Genomic DNA, 21633 nt, shown 5'->3' on the forward strand with positions numbered 1-21633 from the left:
ATTCACTTGGCTGCAGAGGGAAAAGCAATTTTCTCCTCTTTGCATAAATGAACAGGTTGATGTTGCCTCTTGTGTGTCGAGACCAAAAGAATCTAATTCTGTAAATGATCTTGAAAGATCTCTGTAGGATAGCCTGACATGTTTAGCTCTGTTACATTTTAACAAATATGTTAAGATGTAACATATTTGTTACAACTTAACATCTCAGTCAAAAAGTAACAGAGATGTTAAGATGTAACATTTTTGTTACATCTTAACAGAGATGTAACTGAATCATCAACTTTGATTCAGTTGTTGCAATTGACTGCAGCCGTTTGTTGATGTAGAATAATTAAGATTGCCATAAAAACTCTCATCTTATATCAGGCATGTTGTGGCACCACATTGTCTCAGCTGTGCTGTGTTTCCTGTGAGCTCTGAGAAAACAGAACGTTAGCTTTGGTTCCTCTAGGCAGTGGCCTCAGTCTGCATTCCTCCAGGACCCGAGTCCTGCAAGTTTCAGATGTGTCCCTTGACCTAAAGACTTTAATTTAACTGTCTCACTGGCATGCAGTGAGGCTCTGCAGAGCTCTGTTGATGAGCTGCTATTGGAGCCAGGTGTGCTGAAGTATCTAAAAGTTGCAGGACACCAGGAAGACTTCCTGCCCCAACAATCAGGAATCAAAGGAAGGATTGGTGACCAGGACTGGTTGGTCAGGAGGTTCTTCTGTCATGGGGAAAAACACAAAAAGTGAATTTAATTGTTCAAAGAAACATAAATATCAAGACAATTTAGTTTAAATTGCTTTATTAAATTCGAACAAAGAAAATGTTTATTTGTTTAATTTATTTTGAGTGCGACACACTGAGTGCCTGCACCTTCGCCATGTTACTCTGGAGACAGAGTAGTCAGGTTGTGTCATTAATACCTGCAGCTGATTATTGATACCTGAGTTTCCAAAGACTCTCAGGAAATGTTAACGCGAACAGGGTTATTCTACGGTCGCATGGAAGGAAAATCTTTGTACTTTTTATATTTAGGTCAATGAAAGAAAACGAGAAAACACAGGAAATGAGTAAAATAATAAACTACAGATCATATGGATTTGTTCTGGCATAAAACTTGTCTTTAGATTCTGTTTAAATATTCAGAAATAAAATGATCAATGTAAAAAGAAAAAGGATGAAATATAAATGTGTATTATGCCATGTTTGAAGATTTTCAAGTGTTTCCTGAACTGCATATGCAGGTTGTGCTTTAATCTGTTGCTGTGGGCTGTAAATGTTTATGACTCCAGAGATGTTTTCAGGTCAATGTCATTAACCTCGGGCGTTCCTAATTTTCTATTTATGCCCCTTCTCCTATACTTCATTTGTTTTCATTATGTCTCAGTGTTTTTTGTTGTGCTGAGGAGCTTGGTGTGAGGGGTTGGCAGCAGATTGAGAAGGCAGGTGCAGGTCAAATGCAAGTTCAATTTGTGCATCAATCCAGTTTCTTTAATGTGTGTGTGTGGGGGGGCGGAGGCAGGTGTGTGTGTATGTGTGCGTATGTATTGGAGAGAGTTTGTGTGTGGCTTTGAACTCTTTTTCTGGAGTTCAAATGTTTGTCAGAGCAGTCAGGTTGTTCATTAATACCTGCAGCTGATTATTGATACCTGAGTTTCAGAGAATCTCAGTAAATGTTAACATGAACAGGGTTATTCTGCGGTTCCATGGAAGGAAGATATTTATACTTATTATGTTTAGGTCCATGAAAGAAAATGAGGAAAAGTTAGGAAATAAATAAAATAATAAACTATAGCTCACATTGATGGTTTCTGGAATAAAGCTGGTCTTTAGATTCGGTTTAAATATTCATGCAAATCCAGATATAAAGCAATGTTTTTAAAAAAAGATTCATCAGAATAAATTAATATCAGAATGATCAATGTAAAAAGAAAATTGATGAAATATAAATGTGTAGTATGTCATCTATGAAGGTTTTCATGAGTTTCCTCATCTTATATCTGCATATGCAGGTTTGTGCTTTAATATGTTGCTGTGGGCTGTAAATGTTTATGACTGCAGAGACGTTTTCAGGTCAAGGTCATGAACTAAGAAGCTCTGAGGATAAAACCTGTTTGTTTATCATTCAGGTTTATCATATTTCACTGGAGGTCATGCTGAACGGTTGAATTTTATTGGTGACATATATATGATCTACAGAAAAACAATTTGCAGAACATTTACACTTTTTGTTTTTTCTTACTAAAAACTTGTAAAAAGTTAAAAAGGTTCCCATCCAACAGCAGGAAAAGTGTATGTCTGATATTGACAGGTAGGTTTTAAAAACATTGAGACATTTTAATATTGCTAAGATGTGTCTGTTATTACTTATCACATGTTTGCGCAAAGATTTCTGCACATAAACTGCAGAAAATCAGACAAATTCAATCTTTAGAAACTGGGGAATGAAAAATGTTCAAGTGAAATCTGTTAGAGGTATTTTTTGTATGAAGCTTATGGCTTCACTCAATACATAACATTTAACTTAAGTCTTTAAAATGTAGTTTAAACTTTGCAGCTTTACATAATGAATTAATTGACGCAATTATAATTCAGCTTTTGGTGTGATTTAATAATAAATAAGGAGGTGAAAACAGATGCACTGATTTTGACCACAAACAATGAGAGAAAAAAAGAAAGAACAAAACAAAGAAAGAAAGAAAGAAAGGAATGTAAGGAAGGAAGAAAGAAAGGAAGAAAGAAGAGGTTGCTGTCATCCGTTTTATAACAACTAGGTGTCACTGTTGGATTTTCTTTCAGAAGTTTGGAACATTTTTCTAATCTGCAGAATAATGGGACAGGATGTAGATGAAGTCTAATAAAAAGTTCTCACAATCTCAGAGAAATTCTGCAATGTTTTAGTAATATCAATCTAATTAAATGAAATATAATTTCATCAATCACTATTAAGTTAAGGATGAAACTCATAAAGACTGAATTGATCACATAGTGAACATATTGAATGGAATGAGAGGAAGATATCTTTAAAACAGAATAACAACAATCACTGGGAAATTAATTAGTATAACTTGTATGTTATCTTAAAGAATTAATGCTTACACTAATACTAATCACATTGTAAGACTATGCCTACCTTGAGTTTATTTAAAACCTTCTTTGAATTAGCCTTTTCTTAATTTTTAACTTCTACTCGTTTACTATGTTTAAAATTTACTTTCTCTATTTTTACTCTGCTTGATCTTTTACTAAAATTTTTATTATTATTATTATTATTATTTTGTGACTATCTTCTTGCTGAATGTTGTTTTTTACTTTCTTGTACAAGCACTTTGAATAGTCTTTGGCTGAAAGGAGATGAATAAATAAAGTTGTCTTGCTTTGCCCAAATGGTTGCAGAACCTCAGTTGCCTCCTTGGCCTTTACCTCGCCTTCAGATGGAAGCACAGGAGAGGAAGCCAGTACATAAAGCAGAGTTGATTTCAAATTTCGAGTCCATAAATTGGGAACTGATGCTGAGTAAGAGGTCAAATTGAAACAGCATGACTTGGAAGATTTGCGACTTTCACTAAGCAAGTCACCGCTTGGTGAATCTGTTCATTCAATTCTTTTTTCCAATGTCAGTTATGAGGTGTCAAGTTTCCTAGATAATGGTTGTACTATATATATCAGTCATATATATTCAATATATGGTTGCAGGCTTTAAAACTGTTCCTATTGTTTTATCTTAAATATTCAGATATACAACATCTATGCTGCAAAAACTTTCCAGTTGCAATGAAAGTTAAGAACATTTAAAGTTTATATTTGCACTGAAAGGTAAAAAATTCTTCCAGACCTTTGCAGCTTCATTGTGAAATATACACAAAAAATGAACATAAACTGGAGATTTGGTTCAATTATATGTTTAAAAGGCTAATTATACCAATATATCCCATACTTTTTAATTGTTTATAAGACTGTTGAAAAAATGCAGGTTTTCAATTAGTATTAATGCACTACATTAATGCACTACATGTTGCGTTTGCAAATCAAACCATAAAATAAATTGTATTGCCATATAAGCTTGGAAAAAATACAAATTCGGGTTTGAGGCCCAGCTGGTTCATTCATATGGATCCATATGCAACTTCCCAAGTTATTAAAATGCATGAATAGCTTCTGAAAGAATGACCCATGCCCAGTTTTTAGAAAAATTGTCTAAGTTCATTTACTTATGAGTTTATTTGAAAGGTTATGTTTTTATATTATTATTATGTGTGTTGTTTGCTTGACTCCTTTCTTTTGTGGTACAATATTAACTGTTTTTTCAGAAGTTTGCTTGGGGGTTGGAAATGTTTATACATGCTTGTGATACCAGCTGCTTTGATCATTAGCTGTCTGTGTTAACAGCTACCTGTTGTTGTTATTATTATTATTATTATTATTATTGTTGTTGTTGTTATTATTATAATAATACACAGGTAATAACACAGGTAACTGTGTTAACAGCTACCTGTTAACACAGGTATAACGGTCAGCCTTGTGTCCAGGTAAGGGCATGTTCACAGAAGGTCCCAAAACACCTTGTGGTTAAGGTTATTGATCAATTGTTTGTGTGACTGTGTGAAAAGCCCAACCTTTTTTCTTGTAAACATAATAAAAGGCAGTTGAGAGCCGGTGGAGGAGACACAACACGGTGTTTGACGGTGGTAGAAAAGTAATTTGTGTCTTTGGTTGATTCTTTGCAGGTTGGGAGCCAAAATAGACCCAACACCAGTTTCTTGATAATCAAAACTTAAAAGTCATTTAACAAAATTACTTTTTTCTTTTCAGATTAACACCTGGAGTTTCCATTAACATTCAAACTACTCATTCCATTACTTTGGAAATAGTAGTCCACCAATAAATATCAATTTTAAGTTGAAGCACAATGCATTTGTTGGAGCTCTGCAGCATTTTCTGCTTTTAATTTCTATAATTTGCAAAAGTAAAAATAGAATTTGAATATTAAAGCTGCAATCAGCCTCGAACGGCCCTCGCAGCCAAGCGCCGCTCCGGCCTATTGTCCACCATGGGGTACTAGCAACCGCCGGCCGACGCCAGCCACCACAGAAGCTTTCACGCAGTTTTCAGCACCTCCGCCCGCACCGCGGAAGCTGTTGCTCAGTTTCCATCAATGCTTCCCACGTTCTAACACAGAAGTTGTTGAGCAGTTTCTGCGCCCGTCCACCAGGCGGTACGCATCGATGCGTTCGGTGGCGCTCCTCAACGAAGAGCGCAGAGTGTAGGACACCCGATGATGATCAATCACAGAAACTTTTGTGCCTCTGTGAGTTTCTGTATAGGAGATATAGCAGTTTATTTTTTATGGCGAGTAGGTGAACTTTGACCCCTGATAGCCCCCTTCAGCATACTCAAAAACTCACCGTTTTGATAACTTTAGATGGGACATGCCTTATGAACAGACTGACCGAGTTTGAAGCCGATCAATCGAAATACCTAGGAGGAGTTCGATCAAATACCAAGGCTGTAAACGGCAAAAATGGGGTGAAAATCCGAACTTCAATCCAAAATGGCCGACTTCCTGTGGGGTTTAGACCATGGCTCCAAGAGACGTTTTTGTACGTCCTGACAAGGTACACGTGTGTACAAAGTTTCGTAATTGTAGGTTAAAGCATGGCTTGGGGCTGATCATTTAAGTTTTTCTAGGGGGCGCTATAGAGAAATTAGGCCACGCCCACCAAATATTGTGATGGATTCCTGTCGGGGAGTTGATGGGGATCCATCCTTGTGAGTTTGGAGCAGCTGGGCCCGAAAATGTGGAATTGAGAGCCAAACGTATGGCGATGGCGTTAGAGGTCACTTCGCCACGCCGCCACGCCCACCTGCTCCATCGAAGCTGGTCGGGGTTGGAATCCTCAATACACCAATATGTGTTCTGTGTCTGGGCACAGTTTCATGTTGATGAGGTCAACGGGGTCAGATAGTGACCATTGACAGTAAAACATTACACTTCCTGTTCTCAGGGGGCGTGGCCTAAGTGATGTTATCATTCGACCATAGGGTTTTGTCAGGCAGCCGATGATGATCAATCACAGTAACTTTGGTGCCTCTGTGAGTTTGTGTGTAGGAAATATAGCAGTTTACGTTTCTATGGCGTGTAGGTGAACTTTGACCCCTGCTATCCCCCCTTCAGCATTCTCAAAAACTCACCGTTTTGATAACTTTAGATGGGACATGCCTGCCTTATGAACAGACTGACTGAGTTTGAAGCCGATCAATCGAAATCCCTAGGAGGAGTTCGATCAAATACGAAGGCTGTAAACGGCAAAAATGGGGCCAAAATCCGAACTTCAATCCAAAATGGCCGACTTCCTGTGGGGTTTACACCGTGGCTCCAAGAGACTTTTTTGTAAGTCCTGACAAGGTACACGTGTGTACAAAGTTTCGTAATTGTAGGTTAAAGCATGGCTTGGGGCTGGTCATTTAAAGTTTTCTAGGGGGCGCTATAGAGAAGTTAGGCGACGCCCAACAATTATTGTGATGGATTCCTGTCGGCGAGTTGATGGGGATCCATCCTTGTGAGTTTGGAGCAGCTGGGCCCGAAAATGTGGAATTGAGAGCCAAACGTATGGCGATGGCGTTACAGGTCACTTCGCCACGCCGCCACGCCCACCTGCTACATCGAAGCTGGTTGGGGTTGGAATCCTCAATACACCAACATGTCTTCTGTGTCTGGCTACAGTTTCATGTTGATGAGGTCAAAGGGGTCAGATAGCGACCCTTCACAGTAAAACATTACACTTCCTGTTCTTAGGGGGCGTGGCCTAACTGATGTCATCATTCGATCATAAGGTATTGTAGCACACCCGATGATGATCAATCACAGTAACTTTGGTGCCTCTGTGAGTTTCTGTGTAGGAGATATAGCAGTTTATGTTTTTATGGCGAGTAGGTGAACTTTGACCCCTGCTAACCCCCCTTCAGCATACTCAAAAACTCACAGTTTTGATAACTTTAGATGGGACATGCCTTATGAACAGACTGACCAAGTTTGAAGCCGATCAATCGAAATCCCTAGGAGGAGTTCGATCAAATACGAAGGCTGTAAACGGCAAAAACGGGGTCAAAATTGGACCTTCAATCCAAAATGGCTGACTTCCTGTGATACTTGTACTATGACATTAATTGTACATTTTGAGCATCTCAGGGAGCTCTACAAGTGTACCAAATTTCATGTCTCTACGATGAAGTAAGTGAATAGCAAAGGGTCCTTTGAAAATTTATAGGTGGCGCTATTGAGCCATTTTATGGGATTTTTGTGACAAATTGATGACTTTCTGCTGTTCTTGTTTCGCTTCAACAACACAAACAGTCTCAACTCAATAATAAGTTAGATCAAATCTTTTTACCAAAGCAGAATCAAAATTACCTTTTTTCCTTCACTTCAACGTCAGACAAGCTTCAGCTCTTCTGTCTGGAGGTCCTGGAAACAGCTGCACTTATACACAGTCACTGACAGACCTGTCAATAATACACTAGTGACTCTATAATGTTTCAGTGAAATCAAAGCAAAGATGTGATTTTTACTTTATGACTTCAGCATCAGGGATTATTTTCACTGATGACATTTTTTGGAAAAAGGATTTAGCTTGTACTTCCTGTCCTTGTTAATTCATTTCCTGTTTTTGTGTGCTGAGTTGTGATGTTTTGAATCCTTTGTGATGTTTCAGTGAAAAGTCCCAGGATACATATTAATCTGACGAAATTAGGATTTATTCCTAACAAGCCCAAGTTACAAATACATCCATACAAAGCAGGAAGTAACAACAGGAACAAAATGTTATTTTTCAACTTTCTTGACAATGTTAAAAAAATGCCCCGTTTTCATATTTCCTAGTGTGTGCTCACTAGCACACACACTATGCTAGTTTATGAATACAAGCCTGAAAATTCACATGTCCAAATTTTCCATTCACTTGGCTGCAGAGGGAAAAGCAATTTTCTCCTCTTTGCATAAATGAACAGGTTGATGTTGCCTCTTGTGTGTCGAGACCAAAAGAATCTAATTCTGTAAATGATCTTGAAAGATCTCTGTAGGATAGCCTGACATGTTTAGCTCTGTTACATTTTAACAAATATGTTAAGATGTAACATATTTGTTACATCTTAACTGAGATGTAATTGAATCACCGACTTTGATTCAGTTGTTGCAATTGACTGCAGCCGTTTGTTGATGTAGAATAATTAAGATTGCCATAAAAACTCTCATCTTATATCAGGCATGTTGTGGGACCACATTGTCTCAGCTGTGAGCTCTCAGCAGGAGCTGTCAGCTCCTGTGAGCTCTGAGAAAACAGAACGTTTGTCATGAAGTGGTGAAGTGGTGAGGTGGTGAGGCAGACGCTGGAGACCCAGGTAGGTGAATGGTGAGTAATTTAATTAAAATAATCCACAAAAACACAGTCAATAGAGTCCGCGGCCAGGCAGCACGGCTGAGCGGAAGCCAGGGCTCAACGCCGGTAGCAACTGGTCATACAGGCGGCTAAACACACAATGGCAGACAAAGGCAAAAGTATGACAAAGACCCGACGAGGAACAAAGGACACAGGAGGGACTAAATACACTGAGGGTAATCAAGGGAACAAGACACACCTGGGAACAATCAAGGGAAGACAGGACAACGAGGAGACTCAGGACACAGAAACGGAATAAAACACAGAAAAACACCAAACCTGACAGTACCCCCCCCCTTAAAGGGTGGCTACCAGACGCCCAAAAACACAACCAGGGAGGGCGGAGGGGTGACGGAAGGAGGGTCAGTCCAGAAACATAAAATACCCACAAAGGGTGGGCGAAAAAAAGAGGGGCTAAGAGTCCAAAAGTCCAAGAATAAACAGAAAAACTACCCACAACGTGGGCGGAGACGTTGAGGGAGGTCCGGAGGGCGTCCGCGGCGCCCGAGCCAGACCCCACGGGGAGGTCCGGAGGGCGTCCATGATGCCGAAGAACACTAGGGGGCACTGGAGGAACAGGGGGGCAAGGGAGGAACACTAGGGGGCACGGGAGGAACACTAGGGGGCACTGGAGGAACACTAGGGGGCACTGGAGGAACACTAGGGGGCACTGGAGGAACACTAGGGGACACTGGAGGAACACTAGGGACACTGGAGGAACACTAGGGGACACTGGAGGAACACTAGGGGACACTGGAGGAGCACTAGGGGACACTGGAGGAGCACTAGGATCTCGGAAGGAGCACTAGGGATCTCGGAAGGAGCACTAGGGATCTCGGAAGGAGCACTAGGGATAGAGGCTGCCGGAGCAGCAGCACGAGGAGCAGAGTCCACGGAGGCCGGAGCGGAATCCGCCAGGAGCCGGAGTGGAATCCGGCGGAGCAGGAGCCGAAGCCGGAGCGGAATCCGGCGGAGCAGGAGCCGAAGCCGGAGCGGGGTCCGGCGGAGCAGGAGCCGAAGCCGGAGCGGTATCCGGCGGAGCAGGAGCCGAAGCCGGAGCGGAATCCGGCCGAGCAGGAGCCGAAGCCGGAGCGGAATCCGGCGGAGCAGGAGCCGAAGCCGGAGCGGGGTCCGGCGGAGCAGGAGCCGAAGCCGGAGCGGGATCCGGCGGAGCAGGAGCCGAAGCCGGAGCGGGATCCGGCGGAGCAGGAGCCGAAGCCGGAGCGGAGTCCGGCCAAGCAGGAACGGCAGCCGGAGCGGTGTCCGGCGGAGCAGGAACGGCAGCCGGAGCGGGGTCCGGCGGAGCAGGAACGGCAGCCGGAGCGGGGTCCGGCGGAGCAGGAACGGCAGCCGGAGCGGGGTCCGGCGGAGCAGGAACGCCAGCCGGAGCGGGGTCCGGCGGAGCACGAGGAGCTGAGGATGGAGCTGGGGCTGGAACTGGAGCCCAATGTTTTTGCTGGACGAACTCATCATAAAGTTCAAAAACTAGCTCCAGCATGGAAGAGTCTCTTTTAAACAACTTGAAGAGGTGATTGAAATCTTCCTCTGAATTTATTTGGAAACCGGCTGGAGTTAGAAACGGAGGAGCGTTGATGGTGGCTGTCGGGGCGTGAATTTGTGAATTCGCCATGTCATAGTCCGACGGTAGTCCCATTTCCTCCAGCAGCAGCGGAGAAGGCAGGATCTCCACATCCTTGTAGAGATTCTTCTGTGCCAGCTCCAACTGCTGCTGGATCCAGTCCTCATGGTCCATCTGGGCTCTGTATCTCTTACGCCTCACCATAATTCCTTTCTTGGTCGGGTCCTTCTGTCATGAAGTGGTGAAGTGGTGAGGTGGTGAGGCAGACGCTGGAGACCCAGGTAGGTGAATGGTGAGTAATTTAATGAAAATAATCCACAAAAACACAGTCAACAGAGTCCGCGGCCAGCAGCACGTCTGAGCGGAAGCCAGGGCTCAACGCCGGTAGCAACTGGTCATACATCAGGCTAAACACACAATGGCAGACAAAGGCAAAAGTACGAAGACCCGCGACGAGGACAAAGGACACAGGAGGGACTAAATACACTGAGGGTAATCAAGGGAACAAGACACACCTGGGAACAATCAAGGGGAAGACAGGACAACGAGGAGACTCAGGACACAGAAACAGAATAAAACACAGAAAAACACCAAACCTGACAACGTTAGCTTTGGTTAGTCTAGGCAGTGGCCTCAGTCTGCATTCCTCCAGTACCCGAGTCCTGCAAGTTTCAGATGTGTCCCTTGACCTAAAGACTTTAATTTAACTGTCTCACTGGCATGCAGTGAGGCTCTGCAGAGCTCTGTTGATGAGCTGCTATTGGAGCCAGGTGTGCTGAAGTATCTAAAAGTTGCAGGACACCAGGAAGACTTCCTGCCCCAACAATCAGGAATCAAAGGAAGGATTGGTGACCAGGACTGGTTGGTCAGGAGGTTCTTCTGTCATAGGGAAAAACACAAAAGTGAATTTAATTGTTCAAAGAAACATAAATATCAACACAATTTAGTTTAAATTGCTTTATTAAATTCGAACAAAGAAAATGTTTATTTGTTTAATTTATTTTGAGTGCGACACACTGAGTGCCTGCACCTTCGCCATGTTACTCTGGAGACAGAGTAGTCAGGTTGTTCATTGATACCTGCAGCTGATTATTGATACCTGAGTTTCCAAAGAATCTCAGGAAATGTTAACGCGAACAGGGTTATTCTACGGTCGCATGGAAGGAAATCTTTGCACTTTTTATATTTAGGTCATGAAAGAAAACGAGAAAACACAGGAAATGAGTAAAATAATAAACTACAGATCATATGGATTTGTTCTGGCATAAAACTGGTCTTTAGATTTGGTTTAAATATTCAGAAATAAAATGATCAATGTAAAAAGAAAAAGGATGAAATATAAATGTGTATTATGCCATGTTTGAAGATTTTCAAGTGTTTCCTGAACTGCATATGCAGGTTGTGCTTTAATCTGTTGCTGTGGGCTGTAAATGTTTATGACTCCAGAGATGTTTTCAGGTCAATGTCATTAACCTCGGGCGTTCCTAATTTTCTATTTATGCCCCTTCTCCTATACTTCATTTGTTTTCATTATGTCTCAGTGTTTTTTGTTGTGCTGAGGAGCTTGGTGTGAGGGGTTGGCAGCAGATTGAGAAGGCAGGTGCAGGTCAAATGCAAGTTCAATTTGTGCATCAATCCAGTTTCTTTAATGTGTGTGTGTGGGGGGGCGGAGGCAGGTGTGTGTGTATGTGTGCGTATGTATTGGAGAGAGTTTGTGTGTGGCTTTGAACTCTTTTTCTGGAGTTCAAATGGTTGTCAGAGCAGTCAGGTTGTTCATTAATACCTGCAGCTGATTATTGATACCTGAGTTTCAGAGAATCTCAGTAAATGTTAACATGAACAGGGTTATTCTGCGGTTCCATGGAAGGAAAATATTTATACTTATTATGTTTAGGTCCATGAAAGAAAATGAGGAAAAGGTAGGAAATGAATAAAATAATAAACTATAGCTCACATTGATGGTTTCTGGAATAAAGCTGGTCTTTAGATTCGGTTTAAATATTCATGCAAATCCAGATATAAAGCAATGTTTTAAAAAAAAGATTCCTCAGAATAAATTAATATCAGAATGATCAATGTAAAAAGAAAATTGATGAAATATAAATGTGTAGTATGTCATCTATGAAGGTTTTCATGAGTTTCCTGAACTGCATATGCAGGTTGTGCTTTAATATGTTGCTGTGGGCTGTAAATGTTTATGACTGCAGAGACGTTTTCAGGTCAAGGTCATGAACTAAGAAGCTCTGAGGATAAAACCTGTTTGTTTATCATTCAGGTTTATCATATTTCACTGGAGGTCATGCTGAACGGTTGAATTTTAATGGTGACATGTATATGATCTACAGAAAAACAATCTGCAGAACATTTACACTTTTTGTTTTTTCTTACTAAAAACTTGTAAAAAGTTAAAAAGGTTCCCATCCAACAGCAGGAAAAGTGTATGTCTGGTATTGACAGGTAGGTTTTAAAAACATTGAGACATTTTAATATTGCTAAGATGTGTCTGTTATTACTTATCACATGTTTGCGCAAAGATTTCTGCACATAAACTGCAGAAAATCAGACAAATTCAATCTTTAGAAACTGGGAATGAAAAATGTTCAAGTGAAATCTGTTAGAGGTATTTTTTTATGAAGCTTATGGCTTCACTCAATACATAACATTTAACTTAAGTCTTTAAAATGTAGTTTAAACTTTGCAGCTTTACATAATGAATTAATTGACGCAATTATAATTCAGCATTTGGTGTGATTTAATAATAAATAAGGAGGTGAAAACAGATGCACTGATTTTGACCACAAACAATGAGAGAAAAAAAGAAAGAACAAAACAAAGAAAGAAAGAAAGGAAGGAAGGAAGGAAGGAAGGAAGGAAGAAAGAAAGAAAGGAAGAAAGAAGAGGTTGCTGTCATCCGTTTTATAACCACTAGGTGTCACTGTTGGATTTTCTTTCAGAGGTTTGGAACATTTTTCTAATCTGCAGAATAATGGGACAGGATGTAGATGAAGTCTAATAAAATGTTCTCACAATCTCAGAGAAATTCTGCAATGTTTTAGTAATATCAATCTAATTAAATGAAATATAATTTCATCAATCACTATTAAGTTAAGGATGAACTCATAAAGACTGAATTGATCACATAGTGAACATATTGAATGGAATGAGAGGAAGATATCTTTAAAACAGAATAACAACAATCACTGGAAATTAATTAGTATACTTGTATGTTATCTTAAAGAATTAATGCTTACACTAATACTAATCACATTGTAAGACTATGCCTACCTTGAGTTTATTTAAAACCTTCTTTGAATTAGCCTTTTCTTAATTTTTAACTTCTACTCGTTTACTATGTTTAAAATTTACTTTCTCTATTTTTACTCTGCTTGATCTTTTACTAAATTAATTATTATTATTATTATTATTATTATTATTATTATTATTATTATTATTATTATTATTTATTATTATTATTATTATTATATTATTATTATTATTTGTGACTATCTTCTTGCTGAATGTTGTTTTTTACTTTCTTGTACAAGCACTTTGATAGTCTTTGGCTGAAAGGAGATGAATAAATAAAGTTGTCTTGCTTTGCCCAAATGGTTGCAGAACCTCAGTTGCCTCCTTGGCCTTTACCTCGCCTTCAGATGGAAGCACAGGAGAGGAAGCCAGTACATAAAGCAGAGTTGATTTCAATTTCGAGTCCATAAATTGGGACTGATGCTGAGTAAGAGGTCAAATTGAAACAGCATGACTTGGAAGATTTGCGACTTCACTAAGCAAGTCACCGCTTGGTGAATCTGTTCATTCAATTCTTTTTTCCAATGTCAGTTATGAGGTGTCAAGTTTCCTAGATAATGGTTGTACTATAATATCAGTCATTCAATATATATGGTTGCAGGCTTTAAAACTGTTCCTATTGTTTTATCTTAAATATTCAGATATACAACATTTATGCTGCAAAAACTTTCCAGTTGCAATGAAAGTTAAGAACATTTAAAGTTTATATTTGCACTGAAAGGTAAAAAATTCTTCCAGACCTTTGCAGCTTCATTGTGAAATATCACACAAAAAATGAACATAAACTGGAGATTTGGTTCAATTATATGTTTAAAAGGCTAATTATACCAATATATCCATACTTTTTAATTGTTTATAAGACTGTTGAAAAAATGCAGGGTTTTCAATTAGTATTAATGCACTACATTAATGCACTACATGTTGCGTTTTGCAAATCAAACCATAAAATAAATTGTATTGGCACATATAAGCTTGGAAAAAATACAAATTCGGGTTTGAGGCCCAGCTGGTTCATTCATATGGATCCATATGCAACTTCCAAGTTATTAAATGCATGAATAGCTTCTGAAAGAATGACCCATGACCAGTTTTAGAAAAATTGTCTAAGTTCATTTACTTATGAGTTTATTTGAAAGGTTATGTTTTTATATTATTATTCTGTGTGTTGTTTACTTGACTCCTTTCTTTTGTGGTACAATATTAACTGTTTTTTCAGAAGTTTGCTTGGGGGTTGGAAATGTTTATACATCCTTGTGATACCAGCTGCTTTGATCATTAGCTGTCTGTGTTAACAGCTACCTGTTGTCATTATTATTATTATTATTGTTGTTGTTGTTGTTGTTGTTGTTGTTATTATAATAATACACAGGTAATAACACAGGTAGCTGTGTTAACAGCTACCTGTTAACACAGGTATAACGGTCAGCCTTGTGTCCAGGTAAGGGCATGTTCACAGAAGGTCCCAAAACACCTTGTGGTTAAGGTTATTGATCAATTGTTTGTGTGACTGTGTGAAAAAGCCCAACTTTTTTCTTGTAAACATAATAAAAGGCAGTTGAGAGCCCGGTGGAGGAGACACAACACGTGTTTGACGTGGTAGAAAAGTAATTTGTGTCTTTGGTTGATTCTTTGCAGGTTGGGAACCAAATAGACCCAACACCAGTTTCTTGATAATCAAAACTTAAAAGTCATTTAACAAATTAGTTTTTTCTTTTCAGATTAACACATGGAGTTTCCATTAACATTCAAAACTACTCATTCCATTACTTTGGATATAGTAGTCCACCAATAAATATCAATTTTAAGTTGAAGCAATGCATTTGTTGGAGCTCTGCAGCATTTTCTGCTTTTATTTCTATAATTTGCAAAGTAAAATAGAATTTGAATATTATTACAGGCATTTCCCCAAACATCTGCACTATGTATCAGAAAAGGAACAATCATTGATTGTATAATATCCACTATGCTGAGCATTCAGTGAGTCTTTCCTTCAATATAATACAACTTTCTTCAACCTGATCAAATCAATCAACACATCTCCAGTCTAAAAATCTGTAATTTGTTTTTTCAACACATTGACGCACATCATATGGTCATTATAAATGGTCAAACTATAAATATTTTATTGTTCTCCTGATATTATTAGATCAAGTTCTTGTGCTTTTTTTTTTACATTTTATTGCAAGAAAAAACTAATTGATGACTTTCTGCTGTTCTTGTTTCACTTCCTGATTGTTTTCTGATAAAAATCATATTACACTCCATTTCTTTGTCTTAGCTAACCAGATATACTTTATTTTCTCTGGAGTGACATAAACAGATCATTAAATAGACATAGATGTTGACATTGACACAGTTGAGCATAAAATTTAGAATTATGGAAGACCTGGTTGTTTTTCAATTAATTGCATTTAACCAAGAGGTTTGATTCTAAAAATGTTTCCATTTGGCCCAATTTTGTGTTTTAAAACTGGCTTATTTTAATTTTACATATAAAAAATACAGACACACAAATATTGCTGCTGGCATCTTATTTATTATCAGAGATGAATTGATTACAGGTAGCAAACTCTCACCAATGATTTAATCAACTGGATTATATTTATTAGTAATCAAGTGAACTTTTGACTCATGTTTGAAGCTAAAAGTTGATGGTTGATTATAAGTCTAATATATACAATATAAATAAACAAACACACAATAATAATAATATATACAACTAAAATTAACTAAACTAAAGGCACTCAACCACACCAAAGAAAAGCAGCAGTCCAATTATTGTAAAGTGCAGATGATGTGACAGTGCAAGTGCAATGGCTGTGTGGGGTGGGAGTATGTGAGGTTATGATTATGTATGTGTGGGAGGAGGTGGCGGGGGGCAGCAGGGGCGGCAGGGAGTAATGGCTCTGACGGCTGTGGGGAAGAAACTGTTTCTCAGTCTGTTTGTTGTCATCCGTATATTCCTGAACGCGCTTGCCTGATGGCAGCGGCACAAACAGACTGTGGCCCGGTGGCTGGAATCCATGGCTATGGATCCAGCTCTCTTCTTGACCCGGCTATGTAAATAGAGTCCAGGTCGGGAGGGGGCATCCCACAATGCCTTGTGCTGTTCCTCTCCAGTCTGTGCAGCTACCATACCACACAGTCACGTTGAGGCAGAGGACGCTCTCGATCGTCGCCCTGTAAAGTTCACGAGCAGCCGTGAGGAAAGTCCAGCCCGTCTCAGTTTCCTGAGGAATAAGAGCCTTTGAGGAAATTTCCCTTTTTAAGTTATATACTCCTCAGATATTAATTTCTATCTGCTGTTGGTTCTCCATCATCCAGGACATGACGAAACTAAAAAAGCTTTAAAATAAAGCAACTTAAGTTATAATTTAAATATCCCATGGCTTGCATTGGGAGCCTTACAATATGTTTATGAGGAATTTTATTAAGAGCATTGCTGCTGATTAGCTGCTTTTCTTTTTATTTCGAACTTTAACTTTTGTAGTCAGAGATTAGATCATGAGACTGAACAAACTCGTATCCAAGCAACATTTGCGAATTTAATTTTACTTCTCAACAGGAATCTTACTGAGAAAAACATGTTTGATTTGCATTTCTAGTTATTTTTGCTCCTGCAGCTTGAACGGGGTTTAAAAACTTTTAAACATTTTCTATTACATTTCACTGTAACTCTGATGACCCCCAAAAAATTGGTCTTAGGAGATTTTTCCTATTTTTGATCCCCAATAATGAGATGGGATTTTCACCCTTGGTTGAATGTTGTGCATTTTTGATTCAGTAAGGAGCCACACCTTTACACTGCGGGTTCAAACATCGGCCCACTCAATCTGACTGCGCCACATGTCAGTGTGCTGCAACATCTGGGCCTCAAGCAAGAACACAAATTCATTGATCTCAAGTCGCAGCTTCCTTCTGTCGTGAGTTAGCAGAAACATTGCATTCGAACCATCAACCTGTGATTGTGGTCATTCAGAATTGACTCTAGTTTTCAGTAAGATAAATAAAATCAAGGGCATAGATTTAACAAACCGACACAATTAAATGCTTTTTACGAAACCTTGATGTTTATAGTGTGAGATTAAGTCACTTCTCTGCTGTTCTGTATTCAAACAGGCTGAAGACTCCAAAGCTACAGACACACAAAGTTAGAGAAACAATAGAAATTGGTGACATTTATTAAATGTCCTTCACCAGACATTTGTTTAAAATTCTGTCTGTGTTTTATTTTTATTTTCAGTGAGTGAGAATTGAGAGAAGGAGGAAAATGTTCAGCTGAAGTTTGATGTTGATGAACCAAAATCCAAACGCCCGCCACCTCGACGCCATGTTGACTTTACGCTGCAAACTTCTTATCCTTCTTTAACTTCTTGACAAGTTTTCAAAATTGTTTTTTCATTTCACAGTTGAGTCTAAAATCTGAACTTGTGAGGTTTATTTGACTTGCAGATTAGAAGTTAGGAGTTTCACATAATACAGAGACAGATTTCATTGTTGTGCCAACAGGCACTGCAGATGTTGACTTAACTCAACAGACCTTATCAGATTTATTTGCAGACATGAATCTGAGCACACATCAGACTCTAACAAAGCAAATGATTAATCTCCAGAAGCAGCAATAAATGGGGAATATCCTGTATTTGTATCAGACTTTCTCAAATCCAGAGAAAACTAAAGCACTTCACACTACATTCACTCACCTGGTTTTCTTTTGCAAAGCCCTTTGAACTGCCTTGCTTCTGAAATGTGCTGTACAAATAAACTTGACTCCAGTACCTGGACTGTGAGGTGAGGAGTGAGATGTGTGTTAAATGTCTGAGTTTCCCCCAGCAGGGGGCAGTGCTGCCACATTACTGCAGCCAGCAAGCACTCAACGCTTTTATAGTTTTTTATTAGGCCCGAGCAGCTAAGCGCTGCGAAGGCCTATTGTTTTCCTATTGTTTATTAGGCCCGAGCAGCTAAGCGCTGCGAAGGCCTATTGTTTTCCTATTGTTTATTATTATTATTCTTCCACCCAAATGAATTGGCTTTTGGGGGCTTTATCATATTCAAAAACTCACCAAACTTGGCAGAGGCCTTAAGCCTGTTTAAAATTTACGTATTTTAAAGTCGTCGCAAAAATTGCAACAGAAATGTCTCTACGGCGCCACCTAGAAATTGGAAAAACACCCTTTTTTACCCTCTGCTATTCACTTACTTTATCGTAGAGACATGAAATTTGGTACACTTGTAGAACTCCCCAAGACGCTCAAAATTTACAATTAATGTCATAGTGCAAGTATCACAGGAAGTCAACCATTTTTGATTGAAGTTCCCATTTTGACCCATTTTGCCAATTTTTGCCGTTTACAGCCTTTGTATTTGATCTATCTCCTCCTAGGGATTTTGATTGATCGACTTCAAACTCGGTCAGTCTGTTCATAAGGCATGTCCCATCTAAAGTTATCTAAACGGTGAGTTTTTGAGTATGTTGAAGGGGGGTCAGCAGGGTCAAAGTTCACCTACTCGCCGTAAAAAAATAACTGCTATATCTCCTACACAGAAACTCACAGAAGCACCAAAGTTTCTGTGATTCATTATCATCGGGTCTTCTACAATACCCTATGGTCGAATGATGACCTCACTTAGGCCACGCCCCCTGAGAACAGGAAGTGTAATGTTTTACTGTGAACTGTCGCTATCTGACCCCTTTGACTTCATCAACATGAAACTGTGCCCAGACACAGAAAACATGTTGGTGTATTGAGGATTCCAACCCCGACCAGCTACGATGGAGCAGGTGGGCGTGGCGGCGTGGCGAAGTGACCTCTAACGCCATCGCCATACGTTTGGCTCTCAATTCCACATTTTCGGTCCCAGCTGCTCCAAATTCACAACAATGGATCCTCATCGACTCCCCGACAGGAATCCATCACAATATTTGGTGGGCGTGGCCTAATTTCTCTATAGCGCCCCCTAGAAAACTTTAAATGATCAGCCCCAAGCCATGCTTTAACCTACAAATACGAAACTTTGTACACATCTGTACCTTGTCAGGACGTACAAAAAAGTCTCTTGGAGCCATCTAAACCCCACAGGAAGTCGGCCATTTTGGATTCAAGTTCGGTTTTGACCCCATTTTTGCCGTTTACAGTCTTCATATTTGATCTATCTCCTCCTAGGGATTTCGATTGATCGGCTTGAAACTCGGTCAGTCTGTTCATAAGGCATGTCTCATCTAAAGTTATCTGAACGGTGAGTTTTTGAGTATGCTGAAGGGGGGTTAGCAGGGGTCAAAGTTCACCTACTCGCTGTAAAAACATAAACTGCTATATCTCCTACACAGAAACTCACAGAGGCACCAAAGTTTCTGTGATTCATTATCATCGGGTCTCCTACAATACCCTATGGTCGAATGATGACATCACTTAGGCCACGCCCCCTGAGAATAGGAAGTGTCATGTTTTACTGTCAACGGTCGCTATCTGACCCCTTTGACCTCATCAACATGAAACTGTGCCCAGACACAGAAGACATGTTGGTGTATTGAGGATTCCAACCCCGACCAGCTACGATGGAGCAGGTGGGCGTGGTGGTGTGGCGAAGTGACCTGTAACGCCATTGCCACGTTTGGCTCTCAATTCCACATTTTCGGGCCCAGCTGCTCCAAATTCACAAGGATGGATCCTCATCCACTCGCCGACAGAAATCCATCACAATATTTGTAGGGCGTGGCCTAATTTTTCTATAGCGCCCCCTAGAAAACAGCAGCCCATGAAATACAGGTTATGTTATGTTATTAATTATTTAAATATATAGTATTATAAGTTTTTATATATATATAAGTTTATTTTGTGGGTGAGAGTACAAATATTAATTAATTTTGGCTAGAAATAAAAGAAAACGTAATTCAGCAAAACTGTTTATAAACCATTTCAGTAATTCGCCACTTGGGGTCAGTCTTACTCCACGAATGAAACAGCGGATAAACAGGATGACGAACAATATCAGTATTCCGCCAGCAGGGGTCAGTCTTACTCCACGAATGAAACAGCAGACAAACAGGATGAAGAACAATACCAGTATTGCGTCAGCAGGGTCAGTGTTACTCCACCAATGACAAACAGATCGACGGCGGATGGCCATGAAAACGTTGCGAGCGCGTCTGCCGTGAGATTTCCAAAAGAAAGCTGTTACATTTAACCTGAAATGTTATATGTAAGCCCTCAGATAATTTTTGTTGGCTTAAAACACGGAGTACATGTAGCGTTTTGTTAATAACTGTTATTTACTACCGCAAGTAAATGCATCAATTCCAGTCGTCTGTGCCTTACTGGTCAGTTAAGTGTAACTGTCGTGGAGCTGCTACGTCATAGCAGTCGGCCGGCGACAGCTGGAGCTGCGAAGTTTTCCTGAACATTTTGCCTGCTTTTAGGAGCCACAGAACTGGACTACGCTCAACATTTTGCTTGTGTTTTGGAGTTGGAAATCCGAACCACGCTTTTGAGCAAGAAGGCTCTGTTTGACCGGAGTTGGAGCAGTTTTAATGCGCTCTTTGCACCTGAGCTTCCGCGTTCCGGAAATACGGCTCAAATGTTTTTCCAAGGTAACAATTAATAATGTACATCGATCCGAAGCCCACACAAGTAAGCCGGAGAAAAGTTTTAAGATGTTTGCCTCGTTATACATTCACAGATATGAAGGTGAGTTTTATTTTCTCTAAACTGCTAGCACAAGCCAGCTAGCTTGTGCTAGCAGGATTATTCTCTGACATTTTTCTTGTAAAAATCTGCTATTTAATTATCTAAAGATTTCTCAGCCATTCTAACGGACACTGTTTGTGCCTTATTTTCAAGCATATTACGTGTGTTTATTGTTAACGACAATAAAGCAGCGGGGAGGGGGGGGGGGGGGGGGCAGATTACAGTTCAGAGTTTTTGCTTGAATTATGACGAACAAAAACGAGCCCAGAGCTTACTCTGGTATCGGAGTTCTAGTTCAGCTGACTGTTCAGATTGAGAGTTATTACTTTTAGAAAAATATGGCCGTGTTGCTTAAGATTTCTGTGTTATTTCATTTTATTACTTTTGCATGCTTGTTGTGAATGGCTCATTAAGACGGTGCTTAGAGCGGTGTGTACGGCGTTAGCTTCAAGTGGTAGCTTTAACTTGTAGCAACGAATATTTACAAGCTGTCTTAATTGAGGATCGCTTGGAAATTCATGAAAACTTAAACAAAGTACATAGTATTGTTTTATTTGTGTCTTAAGTACGACTTTGTGTTTTATAGCAGTCATAGTTTCTGAAAGTGGAAAAAAGAGCCGCATTCAGGTATACAGTTGTGACG

At 39.8% G+C, this 21633-nt stretch overlaps 1 protein-coding gene across 1 annotated transcript in view; it reads left to right on the forward strand.

Annotated features, from left to right (window-relative positions):
- Window positions 1-21633, forward strand: part of LOC129351301 (microfibril-associated glycoprotein 4-like) — a 105592-nt gene that overhangs the window by 26630 nt on the left and 57329 nt on the right. The window lies entirely within an intron of this gene.

The sequence above is a fragment of the Poeciliopsis prolifica genome, unplaced genomic scaffold (genome assembly GCF_027474105.1).
Source record: "Poeciliopsis prolifica strain line A6 unplaced genomic scaffold, Auburn_PproV2 SCAFFOLD066, whole genome shotgun sequence".
NCBI lineage: Eukaryota > Metazoa > Chordata > Actinopteri > Cyprinodontiformes > Poeciliidae > Poeciliopsis > Poeciliopsis prolifica.